The sequence below is a fragment of the Macrotis lagotis genome, chromosome 3 (assembly GCF_037893015.1).
Source record: "Macrotis lagotis isolate mMagLag1 chromosome 3, bilby.v1.9.chrom.fasta, whole genome shotgun sequence".
NCBI lineage: Eukaryota > Metazoa > Chordata > Mammalia > Peramelemorphia > Peramelidae > Macrotis > Macrotis lagotis.
Window position 1 is genome coordinate 165,529,830 of NC_133660.1, and position 22,275 is coordinate 165,552,104.

A 22,275-nucleotide genomic window follows, 5' to 3' on the forward strand; every position below is an offset into this window, starting at 1 on the left:
GATTTGAAGTTTTCTTTCCATCACAGGATTAAGTATCTTTTGACTTTTCAAATATATAGGTTAAAAAAACCCATAAATGACTGAACAAACATTGCCAAATATAACAATTATTATATGAGTTATTGAAGCTTTGTCAGATATCACAAATTATCTGCATATCTTAAAAATATTTTTAAATGCTCCCTTGTCCATAAAGGAAGCTTTATATAGTGAATAATTGCTGAGTTTGGATTTAGGAAGACCCAAATTCACATCCTGCCTCTGACATTTACAACAGTGTGATATTGGGCAACCAACCAACCCTCCCAATGCAGCAACACCCTAGGCGAGGTTTCTTAACCAGGAGTTTGCTTTAAAAATATCTATATTTTATAATGATATCCTGATATAATTTTCTTGCTTTGTAATCCTATGTATATTATTTTGTGCACTTAGAAACATTATTCTGAGCCTATAGACTTCACCAGACTCTGCAAAAATGTCCATTATAATATAAATAATGTTCTAAATCTCTGCTCATTTATTGAGTAATAGATAAATTGTATGTACATATTGAAAAGCATTCCTATCATGTGATTCCCTAATATCCCTGAGAATTAGATGCAGTAAAATTCGAATAATCACAGTGAAAAAAAGTCAAAACTTGCATATAAATTGACTTTTTCTTAAAATGGAAACCTAAAGTCTACAATAGAGAAAAGATCTGAAACTTTGTATTCAAAAATTACTTACCTCAAGGGAAAAAAACTAAAGAAATTCATTTGAAAGATTTTAAATGAAGGGTAACAAGAATCCTTGACTTGTCTTAAAGCCTAGATCAATAACCATTTAGTTCAGTATTTAATAAACGTAAGCAGGCACTCAAATGAATAAATGAAATCTTACATTTTGCCAAAGAACAATCAGGTGCAGAACATTTTGAGGACCAATTTCTGTCCTTTGGAGTATAACTGCCAAATGTGTTGGGATAGTTATTTTCCATTAACTTAGTTCTTCAGATCTACTTTATACTATTTCTCCTTTCCAAGCATTCTCCCTACAACTAAAACAGACTGAGTCTCCAGATTGTGTTTCTCATATGCCTCTGCTGCCTTTGGTTGATAATAGTAGCTCCTACTCACTCATTGTCTATCTCCCCAGGATATGTAGACTGAAAGAATATCAAGTTTCTTCATGTTAAGCCACAGCTAACATTGCCTATTTGCCCCAGACCTGGGGTCTTGGGTCTGACTGACTGACCTCTTCCAGGGCAGTCCTGGAACTATTGGTGGTACTAATGAGTATGAAGAGACCAGATGTGCTGAGGTTACCCCAGCTAAAACTACAGGCTCTACTCACAGTCGAAAGAGCACTGGTTACTGGAGTTTGAAGTTAGACAAGATGGCATTTAAGATTCCTTCCAGCCCTTGCTCTAGGATGCTAAAGCTCTAGTATCTTTGGAAGAGTCACTTTCACTGATAGAAGGAACTGAAAACAGGACTCCAAGTTTTCTGAGTTAGAGATGAATCTGTGAACCCAGTAAGTCCTTAACTATTCCCTAATTTACAAATAAGCAATTATATAAATATGAGGGAAAATATGTCAACATGGAAAGAGTCATGCATCTGTAGTCAGACAATATGGATTTGAATCCCCTTTCTTCTCCTTAACTACCTCTGTATCTTTGGGAAAGATATTTTCACATTTTCTTCCTTGTTTTCATCTGGTAGACTAATTAGAGGAGATGATCTGTTCACTTCTCGCACATCCACTGGGACACTGTCACCCTCCTCTGGGAGGATGAGTGTGGAATAATAGAAATCCAGAGCCAATGATTTCCGATTTCCATTCTATCAGAAAAGTGAGAAACTTTTATCTATTACCATCTGCTCTTAAGGGAGCCCAGAAAAATATGCAAAGCAACTCAATTCAACTTGAATCTATTGGCTTCTTCTTATAAACTGCTTTTTCCTATATCGCTAAAATGCTGCAAGCTATCTTAGCATGCTCTAAATTCAAAACTCTGGGTCAAAGACCAGTCATCCAATCCTAACTCAACAGCTATTTCATGTTGTTGTTCCAGTTGTATCCTACTCTTTGTAATCCCATTTGGAATTTTCTTGGCAAAGTTACTGAAGGGGTTTGCTATTTCCTTCTCTAGTTCATTTAATGGATGAGGAAACTGAGGCAAATAGGGTTAAGTGATCTGTCCGGAGTCACATAGCTTGTAAGTGGCTAAGGTTAGATTTGAACTCAGGAAGATGAGTCTTTCTGCCTCCAAACCTAGCATTCTATTCGTTGTAACACCTAGTTGTCCTTCAGCAGTTCTATCTAACAACTAGTCTAACTACTTTTTCTTGGTAACTAGAAGTTAAACTCATTGCTATACTGGTAAATGCTGTCAGTACTCTCTGAATTTCAGATTTCTGAAGCAAAGACTTGGTCATCTCTAGGTTAAAGCTCTGACAAAGGATGGGAGGCCCCCCAGATCTTACAGTCTTCAATTCATGTGTACATTCTAATCTTAAAATTTGATCTTAGATTCCAAAAATATAACACTATTCAGAAAAATAAATAAATATAACTTCTGAAGGCTAACCTCTCTATATGTAAATTAAATGGTTTAAAGTTAGGTAATGCTGTGATTAATAAAACATAAACTCATTTTAAAATGTTTCTGATGTCATAATAGCATTCAACATCATGTATTTTCATTCAATACTAATAAATATATGAAAGAGTCCGAAACTTTATTTTGCTTTAAAAAAGGATTCCCATATTTGAAGAAGTGAGGGGGCAGAGATAGGTGTTTCTGGGAAATAATAATGGTATTTTAAAAAGAGATCTTTAAGAGAATATTTTAAAATAAAAAAAAGGAAGGGGAGGGGGGGAAAGAAAGAAGAGAAGAAAAAAGAAGCAAGGAAGGAAGGACAAGAGGGAGGAAGGATTTTTGTTCCTGGGTATTACATTTGGACTCATGATTGTATTTCATTAAATAATTCTTTGGTCACTTCCTGGGGGTTATACTGCCACATATAATCAAAACAGAAAACATATGGTGGAGGGAAGTCCTGTGTAACAAGCTTGTTGGGAGACAAAACTAGCAGATATGATAGTCTACTGTCTGTTGCCTTGATAAGACATTCTACCTCACATGTCATTGATTTTACTCAAGTTTTCCCCTTATGATTTGAATGCATTCACTCTCCCCAAGTCCCACCCCTTAGAATTCCTGGTTTCCTGCAAGGTTCAGCTCAAGCACAAACTTATATTGGAAATTTTCCCAAGATCCTAGTAATTATTGTTTTCTCCCTTTTACCTCATAGTTCCTTCATCAGTGCACATGCTGTATCCCTCCACCCCTATCCAGTAATATGTAAGCTTCTTAAGAGAAATAACTATTTTCTTTTTCTTTGTATCCCTAGCAAAGTGTGGCAGTGAGGTGGAACAGTGGAGAGAGTACTAGACCTATGAGTCAGGAAGAAATGAGACAGTTATCTGTATGACCCTGAGCAAGTCACTTAATTCTGTTTGCCTCAGTTTCCTCATCTGTAAAATGAAAAGGAAATGGCAATCATTCCACGATCTTTGCCAAGAAAACTCCAGTATTAGCCTGGCATGTGACCTTCCCTTATCCCAACCCATGGACACTCACAAGTGTTTTTCCTTATGGGCCCATTTAATTGGAAAGCTTGGGAAGGAGACTTGACTTGCTAACTGGAAAAAGATCCTAGTTAGAGGAAAAGTCAAACTAAATCCAACCCCAGGGACCATGTGACTTAGGGGGCCTAGTGCAGCCAAGCTATCTGCCAATCTTGGCCAGTGCAGGTGTAGCTCAGCCCCAGAGGAGCAGTGGTGACTCCTAACAAGAAAGTGGGGAAAGGTCAAAACATTAAACCAAGAGATCCCAGATGGGAAATAAAATGGGTCAAAGGAAGCAGACTTCCCCAGTCCCAATCAAAGGAAAATCATTCCTGAAAAGTCATCTGGATATCCTTAAGCATTGGCCTAGAGAAAAAATTAGCAATTATTTGGACCATAACCCCCCCATTCCAAAGAGATTGTAGGAGTCTTATTTAGAAGATGGAGAAGAGAGAAATGAAGCACTATGGTATAATGGGAAGGGTTTGAAGACTGGCTTCTCCATTTATGTGTCTCCTATTTATATATAACTATTTATATAAATGTATATAAACTATTTATATAAATAGTTTAATGCAAGAAATATGTGTCAGGTACCTAACTCTGTACAAAGAACTGTATCAAACCTGGAAAATACAAAGTTTAGCTAAGACAAGGTACCCATATTATGGTCAAAAAGAGTTATTTGACCTTTATTATAAGTGACATAGGCTTTTTGGGCAAACTTGTGGAGCCTATAAGCTCCTTCCTGGAATGTTTTAAATGCATGAAATAAAACACAAAGGGTTCTAAAAGGAACCAATTAGGTGGAAATACATTTATTAAAGTGCAATTTCTTTTAAGTTAACAACTCCTGATCTAGTGGGTAGATAACATGAACTATTTGATATAATTGGCTACTGAAATAGGTCAGGGCAGAAGATTTCACCTTCTCTCAGCCCCTTTGGCCAACAATGTGATTCTTGGGCAATTTCTACACCAGATGAAAAGAAAATGTTCATAGGATCTAAAACTGGGAGGGCACATGAGTTTAAGGAGCAGAGCTGGGATTCAAACCTAGGCAACCAAGCCAAAAGCATTTAGTAAGCACCTGAGATACAAATTTAAAGAGTCAAATAATCATTGTTTTAAAGAAGCTTACTTACATTCTAATGGGGGGGGCGGGTAATGAGTACAAAGTCCTCTAACTCCAAATTCAGGACATGTTTGACTATACCAGATTGTTTTCACAACATAAAAAAACATGATCATCCATCTGAGCTTTTCACTTTCTACTTGGTCATATTAGAACTATATAAAGTTATATATAAATACATAAAGCATATATTATATATGTTTTATATTGTTAGATTGTCTTTTGAAATTAAATTATCTTGGGACAGCTAGGTGGTGCAGTGGATAGAGCACCGGCCCTGGAGTCAGGGGTACCTGAGTTCAAATCCAGCCTCAGACACTTAATAATTACCTAGCTGTGTGGCCTTGGGCAAGCTACTTAACCCCATTGCCTTGCAAAAAAAAAACAACTAAAAAAAGAAATTAAATTATCTTAATAAAATATTTATCTGTAATTGAGTTTTTAAATAAAAACAGTTGAGTTTATCTTTGCTCATTTGGGCATCTCAATAAGCACTCTTTAAACTTCAAAATGAACAACACTCCAAAAGATCAGTGAATTCAGTAATATGGGCATTGCCTCTACTGAGAGAGATCCAGATCTTGACCACAGCCAAACTTTTGGAAATGAGTCTCTCCACACTTATCTAGTACATCAGCAGCAGGTACAGAGTCCATTCATTACCCAGTCCATATTAAATGCCTTCCTAGCTCATTAGAATCTACAAGAGTTTGGATGCCTTCCCAGCTCCTTAGAACCTGCAAGGGTTTGGACTGTGCTAGTCTTGGCCATAAGTAACTAAAAGATACTTTCACAGAATATTAGAAAGATGTCAGAGAAGTTCCCAAGTCCAACCTTCTAATTTTATAAACAGTGATTATTTGACTCTTTAGATGTACCTACCCTCTTCTACATTTCTGCTCCTTGTCCTGGGCCTAGATTGTGATAATTGCCCCAAAGGTACAAAAATTTACAGTCATAGTTCTCTTCCAGGGCAATAAGTATTGTCTGTTCCACCACATTTTAAGTTACTATGATCCTATCCCTTCCATTCAATTCACCAGACATTTTTTCTTGACTTCTCTCACTTAAAGGTTCACAGGTCAATACCATTTCACAAAATAAATGTGTTTTTCAAAGTGATTAACTCTAAAGCAAATTTCTGTATGTAGAATCCTAGTCTCTAGAGGTATTTAGTACAGAAATAACAATGAGCTCCTCTACCCCAAGATTCTGTCATATAACAGAATAGAATCCATTGAAGCATGCTTCAGACTTTTTAAGTCATATCTTTTTTAAGAATTATTAAAGATTTTATTTGAGTTTTAGAATTTTTCTCCCAATCTTACTTCCCTCCCCCACCCTTCAAAATCATATATTTAAAGAACTGTAACTTCCCCCTAATAAAAATCCTAAATTTTGACAATTTATGATAATGCATCTGAATTTTCTTCAAGATACAAATGAAAAGCAAGTATGACTAGACTACAGGAGGCAAAGGAATGAAAAGTCACCTACTCTGACTGTTTTATAGCTTTATAGGTCAAATATTCTTCAGAAGGATAAAACATATCCTAAGGTATACTGTAGCCAACTTGTACTCAATTGTTAAACTTTGACACTTAGAAAACTGATAAATGATACAAATCAGAGTTTGAATTAGTTTTTAATTGTCCAGATTCAAGAAAAATGATGGAAGAAATGTTTTGTTTTGTTTTTAACCTAGATTTAACATGCTTTCTAACATATTATTGTATATATTTCATTTTATTTGCATTGATTGTATTTGCCAGTTCTTTGTCAAGATTCCTGGCTTTTAGAGGTTCTGAGCCAAGAAAAATGAGATGTGGAAATACAATTTAGCCAATGATTCAAAATACTACAAAATACTACAAAATATAAATGGGAGTGTTCATATGCTGGAGACCAACAGCTAGCTGTAAGTAAATAATAGGGAGCAGACATAATTGCTGAAATCCAAGGACAATTGGGCCAGACATAGTCTTAAAGTAACTTGAATCCATTCCATGGTTTAAAAAATCTTTACACTAATTTTCAGTATAATAATTGGTTCAGAGACCAATAGCATACTTTTGCAGGTCCTTCCAAAGCTCTTCAAAATTGTAATCAGAGCTGGAAGGGACCATACAACTTGATGGCACACATTAACTCATTTGATCCTCCAAAAACTCTTCAAGGGCCAGACACAATAAGGTTAAATGATTTAACAAAGGTCATTCAGCTAAGTAAGAAATGGATCTTGGAACTGTTCTTTCCATTACACAACAATGTCTCCTCTACTAGCATATGATCACCTAGGTCTACTCTGAAGGTACATATATAGTAAGGTCCTTCATGGCACACCTAGCAGAATGAAAGATTCCAGTGTAATGGATCCTCAATTGATTGTCCAAGGTGCACACATTCAACCATCATCTCTACCTAGGGAATGATGATTTTATTATATTAAAAATATAACAGGGATGGCTAGGTGGCACAGTGGCTAGAGCACCAGCCTTGGAGTCAGGAGTACCTGGGTTCAAATCTGACCTCAGACACTTAATAATTACCTAGCCATGTGACCTTGGGCAAACCACTTAACCCCATTGCCTTGCAAAATCTAAAAAAAAAAAGAGCTAAAGCAACCAACTTTCTAATGTCAGACAATCACGTGACTCCATTTTCCCTTTAACATTTTCACAGATTCCCAGAATTTTTAGAGGGGAAAGAACTCAGTGGCCATATTGTGCAACTCACACTGACAAGTGGTCTTCCAACATCTGTTCTAAGACCTTCATTGAAGGACAATCCACCACTGTCATGGGTAGCTACCCCACCTATGAACCTATTGTTCGTTACCACTAATGGCTCCCTGTTATATCAGACAATGTTAGAATGATTTAAAAACTTTTCTCACTTGTCATCAAACAAATTTTCCATAATGTGACTTCAATCTACCTATTTCCCATTTTCTTCACAATGGGTAGAATCCTGAGTCTAGAATCAGGAAGACCTAAGTTTGTATCCATCCTAAGATATCTACTATTTGTATAACCCTGGGCAAATCATACAAAACTTTGAAGCCTCAGTTTCCTCATTTGTAAAATAAGGATAATAATAGTACCTTCTCCCAGAAGTGTTGTAAAATGAGTAATATTTAGAAATATTACAAGTATATTTGTAAAATTCCTTTCAGACTTTATATAAAGATTTATATAAATGCTAACTATTTTAGATTCCAGTAAAACTGGACACCTAGCAGTTCTCCATGCTGTGTTAAAGGAGAACATGGATAAGAGTCATATCACACAACTGTCATACCCACATTTGTGAATTTGCACAGTAAATTGTCCATTCTAAGAAATTCATTCACTTCTTATTTCCCATGGCCCTATCTCTGGGAATCTCCCTAATCTGACAAGTTAAAAGTTTTATCTCTTTCTGACAATATGAGAGAATTTTGTCTGGAACTCTTTCTTGTTTCCAGCATTTATCTATCCAATTCATGTGCTTGTCATTTTAATCAGCTCCCTGATGTCATGTTCTTCTTCAAGAATAAAGGACAAACATCATCATGACCTACCTTGTCTGAGTATATATATGATGCTCCCCCCAGGCAGAACCCAAGATACTTGAGAGCTGGGAGAGTTTTGTTCTTGTCTCTGTAGCCCTATTACCCAGGACTGACCTTACCTACATATCAACAGCTCTGGGATCTTGTTGATATGGGGAATTTCCTTCATTGATTCGTATCCCAATCCCACCATGGCTGCCTAACTCATAGGCATAGTCCATGTCTTTCCCTGAGGTCATCATAAGGAGTATATCCAACCTCCTATAAATCCTTCTTTGTGTTCTTTTGACATCATAAGGACATCAATGGATAATGTGAAATGACTGACTATTATCCTTCCCTTTGTTCATGTGACCAGCCTATCTGGTTTCTTTTATAGTAAATATAAGATATTAATACAACTCCCTTCTTGGCAGTTATATTGTGTAATGAACAGAGGACTTGACTTGGAGTCATCAGTTCAGTTGTAGAGGTGGAAGGGACCTTAGAGTTGAAGAAAAGGATCTCAGAAGGTAAATGACTTATTCAAGTGACACAGGAAGCACTGGATAATATGAGTTTTTTTTGTTTTTGTGAGGCAATGGGGTAAAGTGACTTACCCAAGGTCACACAGCTAGCAATGATCAAGTTCCTGAGTGAATTTGAACTCAGGTCTGCCTGACTTTAAGGTTGGTGGTCTATCCCACCTAGTTGCCCCCCATTGGAAGTATTGGAACCTACATCTTCCTGACTCCAAGTCTAGTATTCTATTCACCACATCACAAGAAGGACCCAAGTTTAATCCTTTCTCACACACTTAAAACTGGTTTGACTATGGGCCTCTCTTACCCTCAGTTACTTATCTGTAAAATTGGGTTAATAATAGTATTTTCATTACAGAGTTTCTATGAACATCAAATGTCATTTATATATATACATATATATATATATATGTATATATGTATATATATACATACATAAAGTTTTTGAAGAGCTATAGAAATTCTATATGCATAAGTATATGTATATACATTTTACATATACACACAATATTTTTGCTGTTCAGTCTTTCAATCATGTCTGACTCTTTGTGACCCCTCTTGGTTTTTTTCTTGGTAAAAATTTTCCATTTCCTTCTCCAGTTCCTTTTATGGATGTGGAAACTGAGGCATATAGGGTTAAGTGACTTGCCCAGGGTCACACAGCTTGTGTCTGAGACCAGATTTGAACTCTCAAAGATGATTCTTCCTGACTCCTGACCTGGTGTTCTATCTACCAGGTCACCCATCTGTACATACCAAAAACTATTGTCCCAACATTTGTTGACTATTGGACTAGGCTCTCACTTTAGAGACTGCTTAAATTTATATTCTCCTTAAATTCAGGATTCCTTATACCCTCTGATCCCTTTTCTACCACTCAACCATTCTCATTACATAAGCAGGAGGTTACACAGGACTGAGCATTTCTGTTTCATGAATTTGTTCAATCATCTGTAGCTCTGTGTGACCTCATTTGAGATTTTCTTGGCAAAGATACTAGAGTGATTTGCTATTTCCTTCTCCAATTCATTTTCCAGATGAGGAAAATGAGGCAAATGTGGTTAAGTGATTTGCCCAGGCTCTCACAACTAATAAGTGAGAGTTGAACTCAGATCTTCCTAACTCCAGGCCTGGTGGTCTATCCACTGTGCCATGTCACTGACCTGTTTCACTGATTGTCACAGCCAAATGGTCAATCACTAATTGGCTAGCTCACTAGTAATGACCTTCTCTATGCTTAGCTAGACTATAGAAAGTAGACCCAATCTATTCCTGGGCACCATATCTGGTACTCTTCTATTGTAGGGCCTACCAGAGTTTGTCCTTCACTGTCCTGGTCTTTAAGAACTATGTGGCAGAAGCTTAATATATGTTTGCTGAATTGAATTTATTTTCCCCAAAGCACTTGATGTTCTATGAGTGGTATGAGTGGAATCAACTCTGAAAACGTCCCTTCAACCATGATCAAACAACACAGCTTCAGCTGACTCTGTTTATAGCCTGGATAGCACAAGATCATCAGAACAAGACTTGTCTTTCGCTACCTGCCTATGTCCCCGATCTCTTGGGAGATTCTTCTTCATTCATGAAAGTGACGAAGAGGCAAAAGCACTTGTCCGTGGGGGTTCAAGAATGATTTGCCACTTATTAGCACCATCGACCGCTTCACAAAAATCAGTTTCTCCTTCTGAGGAGCCTTGGGGTTTTCACCTGCAAAATATCAATAATGATAATATATGCACTACTGACCTCACAGGCTAAAAATAGGAGGAAAGTGCTATAATATATTATTGCTATGATGTAAATCTCAAAATATCTATATAAATAATAATATAAATATATACTTAATAAATGTAATATAAATATTAAATAACCTTTGATATAACATAAATATATAATAGTATAATGTAGTATATTGTAAATATAATAAATATAATATAAATTTCAAATAATAATAGCTCTTCTGTGTATTTCTACAGGGCTACTCTCTTTGGTAATTAGCAGCTGCTTCAATAATCTCTAAAGGTCAGAATCCACACAGATGTAGGATCTGGGAAACATTTTACTGAACAGTACCAGCATTGACCTTGAACTTGGATCCTCTATGTGACTTTTATTCACAGAGCTTACTCTATCAATTCCAGAATGCTAACTGGAGAATAGAAGAGGGGGAAATCCAAAATAGAACTCTACAAACAATTCACCAACCAAACCTAGACTTAAGATGAAATTGAAAACAAACCAAAAAAAAAGTCCTCTGGTTTTCCCAATTGTATTTCAGGGATTCAAATAAGTTATGAATCCCTAGCCTAAAAGTCATGCAAAGAGAGGAGTAAGAACCGTCAGCCTGTAATAGAAACTTATCACAGCCAAACAGTGTGTGTTTAATTTATAGAGAACTACAGGGTTTTAACAACTTTAATGTCACAGTGTAATCACTCTTGCTGTGGATTTAATTATGTGGTAACATTCCCTCCAACCCCTCCCCCCCCCAAAGATATTAAATTGGTTTGCCTGCTTTCCAGTTTCAATTACACTGGCTTGAGGGTCTTTCCATTCAGCTGAGTTTCATAGAAGGGATTTGGAAACACTGTAAAGACGTCACCACTGAGTTTTATAATACAGACACAAGGTTGCCAGTTCTCATATTAAATTTAGAAGCCAACTTGAGACTTAGCACTCAACTCTCCTTTCTACCATACTTGAAGAAAAAAATACCCCACATAGTCCTGCAAGATAGCGATTTTGGCTAAATCCTATTCACTTTTTGGAAATAAGTAGGGGCTAAAACTATCTGAGAAGGGAAGAAATCTCTCCCTACATAAATTCTGTACCAGTGGAACCTGGAAAGAAATGATGACATGACTGGTTTGGGTGCTTTTCTTAAAATGGAAATTACAGGAATAACCAATGAGTTGGAGGAAGAGGATTCAGTGAGAAGCCAGGGAAGGAAGGAATATCTAGAATAGGAATGGAGCCCACAGGAATAGAGTGAACTCTAAGGTGAAAAGGCTGCTGAAACATGAGAAAGTCCAGAGAGGATGCCAACCAGGGTCTCTCCATGGTTAGAGAACCATAGGAGATTTAAGGTAGGTCAGGAGTAGAGAACCATCCAAATTAATGAGAACCAGATATGAAAAGGAAGCTAAGAACAGAGCAGGTGGAAAACCCATGGGGGACTGATGAATGAGGAAAGTGCCTGTAAATTCTCAATACTGATAATAGCCATAATGATAATCATCATAATAAAGGGAGGTGACATAGATGAAGAGCTAGCTGAGTCAGGATGACTTGACTCAAAAGTATTCTGAGACCAGTTTAGAGCAGTTAATTTTTAAATGTTTGAGCATACCTCAGAAATCAGCAAACATTACAAATTCAGGACTTGATTTATTTGTTGTTTTCCTAGACTTAGGAAAAAAGGATGGGGGGAAAATGTCAAAAGAAATACAGATTAAACTTAAATGTGGGTAATGTGAACACTTTGTAGGGAGCCAATTGTTAAACCCTTTACCAATACATCAATGTCTAGATTCAGTCCTGCTTCTGATACATACTGATTGTGTGAACCTGGGCACTAAAGGGTTCTTCAGTTGGAGTTCCCAACATGATAAAATGATATGTCTTATTTTTTTTTAAAAAAAAGCTGGGTTTAATAGAGTGCTTTAAGGTTTTTGGAATGTTTTATCAATTAATTAGTATAGTATCAGGCTTTAGGTGTTAGGAATACAAATACAAAGAATGAAATAAACCATACTTAAAAGAAGTTTATATATATATATATATATATATATACATATATATATATATACACATACATACACACATGCATATCATCCATATAAAGTGAATAAATACAAATAAGGACTAAATAGTTTGGGAGAGAAGGTTTATTAGTTGGTGATATTCATGTGCTTGTCATGGCATCTCCACCCTGATGTCATGATCTTCGAGAATGAAGGACAAACAACATCATCATCACCGTAGAAGGCATCACACTGGATAAGATGGGAAGGGAAGTAATATCCATTGAGGTTAGAAAGAGTTGGGAACAGATTGTGTAGAAATTTAAAAGCTAAACAAAAGACTTTACTAGACAGAGTTGAGACAAATATTAATTAAACATGAATTTAATTCAATATTAATACTTCATTCTACAGAAAAACAGAATTCTCTAGAGTTGATAAAAGAGAAGAGTCCTATGATCAGATGTGTGTTAAGGAAAACATTTTGGCAGCAATGTGGAGGAGGGCCTGGAGTGGGAAGAAGCTTGAGATAGAATCAGTAAAGGAGTGATCCAGCCAGAGGTGATAGGGAAATGAACTAAAGCAGTAGCTGTAGGAATAGAGAGAAGAAATATTTTCTTTCTTCCTTATGGATATGTTTTCTCTCTCAATACATTCAATTTTGATCCATGTATATCATGGAAACAAATTGTAAAGGCTATAGAAGATTGCCTTCTGTTGGGGAGAGAAGGGAAGGAGAGGGAAGGGGGAAAGTTGTAAAATTCAAAACCTTGCAAAAAAATGATTGGTTAGAAGCTACTATTTTATTTAATTGGAAAACAAATAAAATATTTATATAATTTTTTAGAAGGAATGGAGAGAAGAAGACAGGTTGTAAAGGGAGAAACATCAAGCTCTGACAAAGAATTGGATGTGAGGGATGAGAGAGAGTGAGGAGAAGAGGACAATGGCAAGGTTATGAACCTGGAAAAGTGGAAGGATGGTGGTTCTGTCAATAGAAAAAAAAGATGTTTGGAGGGGGGGAGTTTAGGGGAAAATATATGAACTCAGTTTTGGAAACATGGAGTTTAAGCTCTCTCTAGGACATATGTTTGAAATATCTAATAGGAAATTGGGGCTGGATATATAGATCTGAGAATCAAATGCATTGAAATTGTAGGTAAAGTTACAGGAATTGATAAGGCTATCAAGGAAGAAGAGAAATAGTCCAGAACAGAAGAGTAGCCACAGGTAGGAACTGTGCTATGGATGATGAGGAGACTGAAGAGGAGAGGTCCCACAGACAAAAGGAAAACAAGAAATGAGTAGTGTGGAGAAAACCCTAAGAAGGAAAAGTATCAAGAGAAGTTTTTCAATAGTATCATATGAAGCAGACAGATTGAGAAGTATAAAACTGAGGTTAAAAAAATTAGATGTGTAGATTAAGAGATCAACAGTAACTTTTGAGAGGATAGTTTCAGTTACGTGATGTGACAGGAAGCCAGATGGCAAAGGGAGAAGTTAAAAACTGTGCCATGTTGGGGAAGAAGGTTTAGGGGGAAAAGAGGACACATGATTGTCTTCAAATTTGAAGGATAGTTAATTAACTAATTAATCAACCAATCCTAGAAAAGAGTAGTATCCTTAAATCCAAGATAATTCAGAAGTGTGCATTCAGCATTTTCAAATATGATACAAAGGATGAAAAGAATTGGATTGCCCTCAGAGAAATGTTGTGAGATTAGTACCACTATTATTCACATTTTACAGATAAGGAAACTGAGACACAGAGAAGTTAAGCAACACAATAAATAAGTATCTAAAAACACATTCCTTCCTTAGGTCCCAATAATACAGTCAGGGCAGGGGTGTGAGAGTGGAGGATAAAAAAGTAGGCATATAAGCTCAAATTGAGAATTAAAATATTAATTTCTTGACTTTATTTCTTTCTAAAGTTTTACCACTCAGTCTGCAACTGTATCAAACTATATGGGTTAAGCTCCCCTTTTAGAATGTAAATTCTTTGAGGGGCAATGTGACTTTTGAATTTGTAATAAACATTTTTTTAATTTACTTATCTTCAGAAAATTCATTTTAGTAGCAGCCTTCAGCTGTTCACACAGTTAGGTGGTACAGTGGACAGAATACCAGCCTTGGAGTCAGGAGGACCCGAGTTCAAATCCGATTCAGATTTGATACTCACTAGCTAGCTGACCTTGGGCAATCACTTAACCCTATTTGCTTCCAAACCAGGGCCATCTCCACTTGTCCTGATTCATATCTGATCACTGGACCCCGATGGCTGCAGAGGAGAAAGTGAGGCTGGTGACTTAGCACAGCACCCCCTCATTCAAATCCAATTCACCTGTTTGTCACAACAATACTTCTATGATGTCATGGCCTTCTTCAAGAAGGAAGGACAGGGTGGTGCAGTAGATAAGAGCACAAGCCCTGGAATCAGGAGGATCTGAGTTCAAATTTGACCTCAGGCACTTAATACTTAGCTGTGTGACTTTGGATAAGTCACTTAACCCCACTGCCTTGCAAAAAAAAAACTAAAAAAAAAAAAAAGACAAAAGCTAGAAGCAAAGCAATCTGTGGTCATTCTCAGGATTAAAATAACTTCATTCTCAGGATTAAAACTCTTAGTGGAAACTATTTCCCATAGATGATGATGATGATGATGATGATCAATCAACCAAAGGCAATATTAAAAAATTATCTGCCAAGCAATCCTTTTCTCTTTTCCCTATTCAGATATCAGACAACCTAGGTCAAAAAAAACCTGGTTATATAAATAAGGAAAAAATCAATGAACATAATTTTGAAAAGAAAATTTGTGTAGTACCAGAAACCATACAAAAACTATGTGTTAGTGGTGCTTGATCTTCCTAAATGAAAAAAACCAGGTTGTTTTCAAAGTGTCATATAAAAGAAATGAAGAAATTATCAAGTCCCATTTACAGCATAGTGACATCTGTAGATCCAGCTGAACAACATTAGCCTGTGGACCACCACATCATTACCAGCAGATGTTGCTTTCAAAGAAGTGAGACAAAAGGAGTGGTTGGGGGTGGGGTGAGATTTCTAAATATAATTTAAATATCTATCTCATTACACAACTGGCCAGTGACTGAGGGCTATATTGTTATCTCAGATACAGTTCCCCCTGACTGCCCTGACAGTTTCAAACAACCACGGTCCTCTCCTCAAACCCAATGACCTTTGCCAAGAAATTACTGAAAAGGCAAAAACCCCTGAAATTCCTCTTCCTCCACTGTTTGGGGTCACTACAGGCTGTTGTTTGCCATTTGTCTTATTCTTCTGGCACAAAAACCTGCTTTCCCAGAAAAAGCTTTCATGGTGCCCTCAAACCGTAAAAAGCAACTGGGTGATTATTTCCTTAAAGACATGCTAGAAAAGATTTAGGTTCTTTTTTGTTGTTGTTGTTCAGTTTTGGCATGGGGGAGGGAGTTTAGGATTAGAGATCTCTGCCTCTCTATCTCTGTCTCTGTCTCTGTCACTTTGTCTTCCCCTCCCTCCCTCCCTCCCGCCCTCCATGTCTCTTTCTTCTCCTTCCAGTGCTTCTGAAACAGGGACTAATAGTTCAGATAACTCATCTGATTGAGTGAATTTGCCAGGTCTACTTGGTAGAATGGAAAATCATTGGGGGCATGGCAACTAATAGAAAATTAATAAATCATAACTGAATTGTATTGAACTGAAGTGAACTAAATTGCATCACAAAAGGCAAGTATCTTTGTTTATCCCACACACACACACACTGTTTCCAAATGATCTACTTTTTTTTTAATTAAAAGACTTTGTTAGTCTTCCCAGATGCTATGCAAAAATTCCCTGGTTTTATTTTTGAAATGAATACCTTCCAAACTCCTCATTTATACAATATAGTCATTTTAATTGGTCACAAGATCTCAAGTGAGAGAGGTCCACAAGATACATTTATGGTACTGTAAATGGTAAGAGATTAACCACAACTTCAAAGATATCCATCCTTTTGCTTGGAAAAATAACCAACCACTTGTACAAAAATATTCATAGCAGCCCTGTTGGTGGTGGAAAAGAATTGGAAATTAAGTAAATGTCCTTTGATTGGGGAATGGCTTAACAAACTGTGGTATATGTATGTCATGGAAAACACTATTGCTCTATTAGAAACCAGGAGGGATGAGAATTCAGGGAAGCCTGAAGGGATTTCCATGAACTGATGCTGAGTGAGATGAGCAGAACCAGAAAAACACTGTACACCTTAACAGCAACATGGTGGTGATGATCAACCTTGAAGGACTCGCTCATTCCATCAGTACAACAATCAGGGACAATTTGGGGCTGTCTGCAATGGAGAATACCATCCGTATCCAGAGAAAGTCCAGAGAAAGAACTGTGGAATTTGAATAAAGACCAAGAACTACTACCTTAAAAAAACTGATATCTTATTGTCTGATCCTGCTATCTCTTTTACTTTATGATTCTTCCTTAAAGATATGATTTCTCTCTCATCACACTCAATTTGGATCAATGTATCCCACGGAAACAATGTAAAGACTGACAAATTGCCTTTTGGGGGGGGGTGGGGGAGGGAAGTAAGATTAGGGGAAAAATTGTAAAATTCAAAATAAATAAAATCTTTTAAAAAAAAAAGAAACAAAAACAACCAGCAAGTACCAAGGCAAACAAGAAGCCAAGAACAGTTCCTTACCAGACATTGTCCCAGTTCTCTGCAAGAGTTCAACCTTCATCTGTTTGACTGATGTACAAAATCTGTTTTAGTTACAGTGTTGATGCCCCCCTTGCTTTCATCTGTGTAGTGCCCCATGTGTATCATACACATAGACTAAAATATCACATTAAAATTCTACCGGGGGAATCCAAGTCAATTTCAAAGCATTCGATGGGGATTTTTTTTTAATTCATGTAAAAGACCCTTTTATTTTGGGCTCATTTAAGGTGCATTCAGTTCCTTAGCTGAACTGGAAAGCATTTCATCCTATATAAACATGCAGTAGTCAGCTTCTAATCATTCCACCTTTTATCAGCAAAGGGAAAAAAACAGCTTCTGAGCACTGCTGTTTTTCAAATAAAGAAAACAATAAAAGTAGGAAGTCATTCCTATTTCAGAAGAGATAGTGATAACTTTGAGGTGAGAAGTCTACAGATTGAATTAGACTTTTTCCTCCAGATCTCTGATTTCAATGATTTGGAAAATTCTTTGTGGGGAGGGAACTTCCCCCTGCCAGAGCAGATCAGCAACTATCCTGCAACAATATACGGGGTTTAGAGCATCACTAAAGGGTTAAATTAATTTTCCAAGTTGCTTTAAACTGAGATAGTTACAAAAATACGTTTGAAAAGGCAAAGAAAGGCTATGTAAAGTAAATATTCTATTCTAAAAAGGAACATGGTTGAAGGTCCTGAAAGCCCATTTAAAAACTGCAAAGGTATAGTTTCAAGATGATTTGATTTTTCTCAGAAGAGAGAGCCAAGCAGATTTGTGAAATAAGAAAAGAGCTTTGGTTCTCTTCTACATATCCCCAGTTAATTAGTCCTGTCAGCCTTTAAGAAGTGAGTTTTATCATTGTTGTTGTTGAAAATAATTAATAGGGCAGCTAGGTGGCGCAGTGGATAGAGCACCGGCCCTGGAGTCAGGAGGACCTGAGTTGAAATCCGACCTCAGACACTTAAATAATTACCTAGCTGTGTGACCTTGGGCAAGCCACTTAACCCTGTTGCCTTGAAAAAACCTAAAATAATAATAATAATAAAATTAATAACTAGCATTTTATAACATTTTAAGGCTTGCCAAGTGCTTTTTATTGTTGTTCAGTCATATCCAACTCATTGTGACCCCATTGGGAGTTTTCTTGGCAAAGATCCTAGAGTAGTTTGCCATTTCCTTCTCCAGCACATTTTACAGATGAGAAAATAGAGGCAAATAGAGTTAAGTGACTTGTCCACAGTCATGTAGTTAGAAAGTGTCTGAGGCTGGATTTGCATTCAGGAAAATGAGTAGAGCTCCTGACTTCAGCCACTGCTATTTTATACACTGCTGCACCAGCTGTTCTTGGTGCTTTACCATATTGTATTTATTTTAATCTTTACAACAACCCTCTGAAGTAAGTTATGTTATTAACCCCATTTTACAGAGGAAGAAACTGAGGATGAGATCTAGGTTCACACTCCTAGATAGTATCTGAGACAAGAGCTAAACTCCGGTTGTCTTGTCTCCAAGTTCACCACCTACTGCATCTCCTAGCTACCTTTGTAGCTTTTTACTGACAGATGGCAAAGCTTCCTCTGGCTCTGTGGTCAGGGCTCTTTCTACCATAACAATACAAATTCTAGATAAAACAATATCTGTTCCTAAACCTCACATGTTAGTTCAGAGATATGTCACAAACTCATTTGACAAGAGTATTGGAGAAGTTTAAAACAAAATCATTATTGAGTTCCCAAAAGTAATTATAAATGGTAGAGGACAATAACACCTTGAACCTTTGTAGGACTTTTTTGTTTTTTGGTCAATAGGTTGGTTGATTAGGGTTTTACCCATAGAGTTACAAATGCTTCCACAATGGAAGCATCTTAAAATCATTCTCACATAATTCCAGGATTAATGTAAACACAGAATCTCTCAATGAATACAACTTACTGACAACTACAGATATGTAATAAATACATAATTATGAGGGAAAGGATTGAGTCATATGCTCTGACTTGATTCCATTTAGGAAATTTTGTTCCTTGCCTTTCCAAATCCCTTCCTTTTCATTTGCCTGGGAAACTCAAATTATCTGAGTATGAAAGAAACTAAGCAAATGAAGTATCACAAAATTCTTGAGGGGTTTTTTTTTGGTTTTCTTTTGCTTTTTTTACAAAATGACCTAAAATTTGTCTTTAGGATTGCAACATCCCATAAGGAAATTAGGCAGGAGTTAAAAGGATTTTTCAACTTTAGGTAGGGCAACTAGATTACCCAATGGATAGGGTGCTGGACCTGGAGTCAGAAAGATCTGAGTTTACATTTGACCTCAGATATTTACTAGCTGTGTAATCTTAGGCAATTCATTTAACCCCTATTTGCCTCAGTTCCTCATCTGTAAAATGGGGACACACTGGAAAAGGAAATGGCAAACCATTCCAGTATCTTTGCCAAAAAAACCTTGGACAATGTTCCTGGGTCACAAAGAGTCAGTCACAACGATGACAAATCTCTGAAACAAACTAAGCTTAAACTTCTGAATCCTAACTTAAAATAAATATAATTTTTAAAAAATCTTCCCCTTGTGGGGAAAACTAGTATACCCACTGAGGTTCTCAGATGAAACTAGAAGCCATAACTGATCCATCAAGCAAGCATTTATTGAATCACTTCCATAAGGTGAACACTGTGATAAGTACTGGGAATAAAAATTCAAGAATAAAACAATCCCTACTCCTGGGGAGAGGTCAAGTGGACCTAGTCAGCACAAAGCCTTTTGGTGGCCAGGCAGTCTTGTCTTTGGGTTTCCAGTATTTGGAATCCTTGCCATGGAAGAATGCAGTCTTTTATATTCCAAGAGCTCATAAGCATGGGAGGTAAGGAAGGATTGAGTAAGGTAAAGCTAATCCTGACTATTTTCTTGGAACTGGGGAAACAAAATCTTACGTGAAACTAAGAAAATGTCCTAGCACATTTTACCAGATTTTTGATTTTAGGATGTATTTTCCTGTAAAGATTACACAAGTCTTCTCAGAAGAAAACAGAAGCTCAGAGTCATGAGGTATAAGTCACTGATTTGAGGGTAGGAAGGATAGGAAATTTTTCACTCCCAATGTCCCTGAGTTTTCTGAAGTAAAGTCAAGTATAGTATATAGTTAATTTTTTCCCCATTGAAACTCCTATTATTTTTACTTCTCATTAGCTTTATATATGAGTAATATTTGGATGAACTAGATCCTTGGAAATTGTGGTGAATGGAGTCATAGTTTCTCTAGAGCAACAAAAATGGTGGTCTTGGTAACCTAAAGCTAGAGTTGTTGACATCCAGTTTTGGAGCATGGGATAGGCTTAATGTTGCCTTAAAATGTTTTCCACAAAGTAATTCTGGAATGTCCAAGCATACCTACTAAACTCCACCTCTCCTACTTTACTGTAGTGTAGGAAGTGACTGAATTCTCAGAGACCATGTCAATGGACCACAACTTCTGTCAAGTTCTGCCATGATGGAAAAGATTAAATGAGCAGAACCAGAAGAATAATCTATACTTTCACATCCATATTATTTTTAAAAATGAACAATTCTGAAAAACTTAAGGATTCTGGGTAATCAAAAAGATTAATCATCCACTATACTTAAAAGGAAGAAGACTTGATAGATTAATATGCAGAATAAGAAAGACATTTTTGGAGTTGACTAATGTGAGAATTTGTTTTACTTGACTGTGCTTAAGTGAAATGGGGGTTCTTTTTTTTCTTAATTTCTACATACTTTTAAAAAATGAATAGGGGAAATGGGTGGGAGAATACTGAATGCTTGATAATTGAAAATATGAAATAATAAAAAGAAAGTCTTTGAGTATAAGCCTGATGAAAGATTGTTTACCTATCACAAAAAAACAGACTCCCTAAATTTGGAAAGGGGTCATCATGAGGCTGTCCACAGGAAAATAAAATTTTCAACCACAGCAACTCCTGCACATCATCTACTAGGTCATAAAGAAGATTTTGTTGGGGCAGTACCCAACAATTGAATTACATATTCTTGTGTGGCTATTGACTTGAGTGATTTGGTGGTTCCCCCCCCCCTAAATTTTGCTCAGATAATTCTACATGCATTGAGTTAATCAAGGCAGCTAACTCCCTAACCTCTTCAATGAGTCATGGTCAAGCCTTTGTTGGGATTTTGATTATACCTTTCAGTGGAGGGTATAGGTACAATCCTTGGCTCCTAGGGGAAGATGAGTTGCACTGATGCCAGCTGATTTTGGTGGCTTCATCCTTTGTGGCTCAAATGCTTGTGGGAGGAACCACCTATAAAAGGGATATACAATGAGTTATTCCTCCCACAAAAACCAAATAATCAATAAGTAATTATTAAATGACTATGTGTATTGAATTAAAAACTGGGAACAAAAACAGGAAATTTTAATTTTCTTTGCCCTCACAAGGAGCTTACAGTCTAATAGAGGAGAAAAGGGTCCAAGCCTATTGATTCTAGCATCAAGGAAGTTCATCTGTAGGATGGTAAATCAAAATCCCAAACAAGTCTCATTCAACCTGAAATTTTCTGAGTTGGTCACAAAACTCCCTTTATCAATTACCTATATAACCTGAGTCAAACTGCTCAACATCCCAGTGTCTGCTATTCTCTTCAGTTCCATAAAGTAAAAAGTACAAGGTCATTGTGCCTATCCAGAATTAATTATAAGGTTCAGAAAGTTCCTTATTATGTCTAACCTTGGTCTTTACTACTTCAGTTTGTAGCATTTTCTTCAAGAGAAGACAACTCTATGTAGATAGGTTTAACATTTGGGGTTAATGCTATTTTGGGGTGAGAAGAGAAATTTATCTCTAGGAGAAGCCTTGCAACTGATAATTTTCTGTCTTGGCCTTAGGGCTAGAGAAATCTAAAGAATGTCTAGACCAGTGCCTTTCCCCAAAATATAAAGTTTTTTGCCAGATTATTCTGTACCCTCAATGGAGAGTGCAGAGCACTATAC

At 36.6% G+C, this 22,275-nt stretch overlaps 1 protein-coding gene across 8 annotated transcripts in view; it reads right to left on the reverse strand.

Moving 5' to 3' along the window:
• SPATA18 (spermatogenesis associated 18) overlaps nt 1-22,275 on the reverse strand; it is a 107,895-nt gene that overhangs the window by 28,406 nt on the left and 57,214 nt on the right. For 2 of the 8 annotated variants that reach the window (XM_074229447.1, XM_074229448.1), the window contains exons 14-15: nt 21,469-21,586; nt 10,375-10,540 (exon numbers count right to left, since the gene is read on the reverse strand). The gene's annotated coding sequence lies outside the window, so the exon portion shown is untranslated. Of the gene's footprint in view, nt 1-10,193; nt 10,541-21,468; nt 21,587-22,275 lie in introns of those variants that run through there. The other 6 variants (XM_074229452.1, XM_074229449.1, XM_074229453.1 and 3 more) reach the window with 4 other exon arrangements.